This window comes from Sapajus apella, unplaced genomic scaffold, assembly GCF_009761245.1.
Source record: "Sapajus apella isolate SASKATOON/1434 unplaced genomic scaffold, GSC_monkey_1.0 scaffold8, whole genome shotgun sequence".
Classification (NCBI taxonomy): domain Eukaryota; kingdom Metazoa; phylum Chordata; class Mammalia; order Primates; family Cebidae; genus Sapajus; species Sapajus apella.
Window position 1 is genome coordinate 4,179,666 of NW_022436948.1, and position 3,346 is coordinate 4,183,011.

Below are 3,346 nucleotides of genomic sequence, written 5' to 3' on the forward strand. Positions count from 1 at the left end.
GGGGCTCAACACCCAGTTTTACTGAGTATGTCACAGTCTTCCAAGAAAGGCAAGTGAAAGTTCCTCAGCTGACATCAGAGCAGCTGGACATGACTTGGGAAGAGCCAGAGATGTGTTCCTGGCCTCCCCAGAGTGCCGACACAGCACCGGCCCTCGGTGGAGGCCCAATGAGCCTATAATGTGACCATCCCAAATGGCGCATCCAGCACAACCAGCCACACTGCAGTGTCCCACGCAACTGATTCTACGTATCAGAATCTGTGATCCACACGTATTACCCACTGTCTTTCTGTACTGACTCTGAGAATATCCAGTAAATCCAAATATTCCTTTTCCCCAAAAGTTCTGTATGAATGACAATTAATTATATTCAACAAAGTTAATATCATGGATTGAAAACTAAGGCCATGTTATAGTTCTAAGTTCGTTGAGGAAAAACACTCTACTTTCAGGTATGAGCTATCTAATACAATTCCAGTTTATTTCAAATAAAGTACAAAGCATTATCACTCAGGATGGTATGATGGAGAAAATGCCAGACTAAAATGCTTATATTTTAGAACGATTTTCTTGCTAATTCATTCTGTGACCTCAGTTAAGTAACTCATTGTCTCCTCTGGTTTCTCATTACGTAATGGGTAAATCACACCTCCTGTGGTCAGCTTATGTGAAAACAAATGGCTGTGAAAATGCTTAGAAAAATGTAGAGTGATGTGTACATGTTATTTCTACTACTAAAGAGATTGTCATATTAATGGGGTGCCTTTTGAGTTGCTGCTGTGTAAATAAAAGCAATACCTTAGTACACAGGAGAAAGCTTGATGAGCATAAACATCCACCAAAAATAACCTCAGCAGTATATTTCTAAGGCTGACCTATTTTTAAAAGAGCATTAAGAGCACTGCCAGGTCTCTCTGAGAATGTGGAATATTCTATATTTGCCGAAGAGTGATGGATGTGAAGGGAGAGCAAGCCCAGGAGGGTTCCGTGGGCTGCTGTGGAGGGTCACAGGTCTGGGAGGTCGGGGCTGTGGGGGCCGTGTGGGTGGTGGTAGAGCCGGGGCACCCCCAGCACTGCCCCCATCTCCCATAGCCCCTTCATCTGCCTGTGAGGTGTGGCTCCTCTGGGACCCACAGGACAGCCTGCCTCTCAGGGGAAGATGATGGCTGCTGTCATCTTCTCTGGGCTCACTCAGGCGCTGGCAGTGCAGACCCATCAGAGCAGACTCCCATTAAGGCTTGAAGAGTTAAGAACCGAGGTATGGATGGAGATGCAGAGAGACACTGGGGGTCCCGGGGGAGCCCGGCAGGGAAGCTCCAAGGTTCTGGAGGCAGGTTGACTCACGGCGACCTGCTGGAGGAAGAGGTCACCCGGGTCAGCTTGCAGGGAGGAGAGGTGAAGCTGAGACAGAAAACCCCAGGAGGATGTGTGTTGGAGGAACCACCAACCCGAGGGCATGGCGTCTATGCTTACTGGAGAGGGACAGACACCCAAATGAAAATCCAGCCACTACCAGTGTGCACAGCGGAACAGGAGCCATGGGGCTGTGCCTGCTCTCAGGTGGGTGCCCCTCTCACCACACCAACTGGTGGGGGTGGCTGGTGCAGATACCTCACACCTGGGGCCGCTGCACCTTTGCACCATCCATGGAGAACCCACCAGCACTCTGGGAACATCTCTGAGTGGGGCTGCCCAAGGACCACCTGGCAGAGGGTGGGTGGGTTGGCTGATGGTTTTCAAACAGCAGATGTCTGCAGGAACTTTAGAACTAGTGATGAGACAGTTCTCACTTCAGAAGACAGAGGCCCCAGGAGAACAAGGAAAGACGAGAGCCCAGTTTTCCCTCGGATGTTTTGATTTTGGGGAGGGGACATTCAGCATGACCTTGGCACCAACCCACCAGACTTCCTTAGAAAGCTAGCAAGACAAGTGTTAGCCTCGTTGCTGGGATTCACATCTTAAATAAGAGGCACTGACGTTTCCTCGTAACTCTGTCTAGGGAGGTGACTGGCCTCTTGCACCGGCCCCGCCTGTGATGTAAGAGCTCTGAGACCCCAGAACAATGTGCACATTAGTTACCAGGAGTCCTGGCAGGAGAGGGGCTAAGACAGAGCTGTACAGGCATCCCTCTCACATTGGCCGACACATCCACAAGTAGGTGGCATTTTCTCTGATGCAGTAGCACAGCGAGGGCAGCATGGAGGTTGCCTTTTGGAGATGTGTGCTGTAGACTTGTGCTGTGTGACTTGGGAGGAGTTCCTTGAGTTATCTGGGCCCCATTTCCTCATTTTAAGATTGGGGCCAGTGTCCACTACACTTTGCTGAGTTGTTTCAAAAATCTGTTATCTCAAGAGAATAAGGACCTGAGCACAGGCAAGACAGGCTTGGCTGGAGAAGCTGCCTGCCTGGTGAAGAGGGCAGGCTGGTATTGACAATGTCTCCTGCCCAGGATGGAAGGCAATAGGGTTGGTGACGAGGGGGTCTTCATGACCCAAACCCCATGGGCCGCAAACCAGCGGCCAAAAGCTACCACACTGAGGAAGTTTACTTATTTTTCTGTATTAGAGTGTACAGTTGAACTGAAACTTCACTGCTGTCCCCTGCCCCATTAGGGATTCTCAGAGGTGGCTGAGGACCCAGACCACAACTGAGCAGTGCCTGCCTCCCTGGGAGGCTCAGAGGTCCTGGGAAGTTTCTTTCCCTGTACCCACAACAGTTGTTCCTTCTAAACTGGGACACCTGGTGCCCCCACTGCAAGAATTATGGACCCCCTTGCACAACTGCTAAAATACAAATTCTCCAGGTCTCTGATGAAGGGGAAAGGCAAGGGCATTGTTCTAAGGGCCCATCAGTCACGTGCATACTAGCCTTAGAAAGGCTCTGAGGTGGCCGGGCATCATGGCTGACGCCTGTAATCCCAGCACTTTGGGAGGCTGAGGCTGGTGGATCACTTGAGGTCAGGAGTTCAAGACCAGCTGACCAACATGGTGAAACCCCATCTCTACTGAAAATACAAAAATTAGCTGGGCATGGTGGCATGCACCTGTAGTCCCAGCTACTTGGGAGGCTGAGGCAGGAGAATCACTTGAACCTGGGAGGTAGAGGTTGCAGTGAGCCGAGATTGTGTCACTGCACTCCAGGCTGGGCAACAAAGTGAGACTCTGTAAAAGAAAGAAAGAAAGAAAGAGAGAAAGAAAGAAAGAAGGAGAGAAAGAAAGAGAAAGAAAGAGAAGGAAGGAAGGAGAAAGAGAGAGAGAGGGAGGGAGAGAGGGAGGAAGGAAAGAAAGAAAGAAAGAAAGAAGAAAGAAAGAAAAAAAGAAAGAGAAAGAAAGAAAGAAAAAGAAAG

At 49.8% G+C, this 3,346-nt stretch overlaps 1 protein-coding gene across 1 annotated transcript in view; it reads right to left on the minus strand.

Annotated features, from left to right (window-relative positions):
• Positions 1-460: 460 nt before the first annotated feature.
• UMODL1 (uromodulin like 1) overlaps positions 461-3,346 on the minus strand; it is a 71,790-nt gene continuing 68,904 nt past the window's right edge. The window contains exon 22 of the mRNA XM_032276805.1: positions 461-1,350. The gene's annotated coding sequence lies outside the window, so the exon portion shown is untranslated. The remainder of the gene's footprint in view (positions 1,351-3,346) is intronic.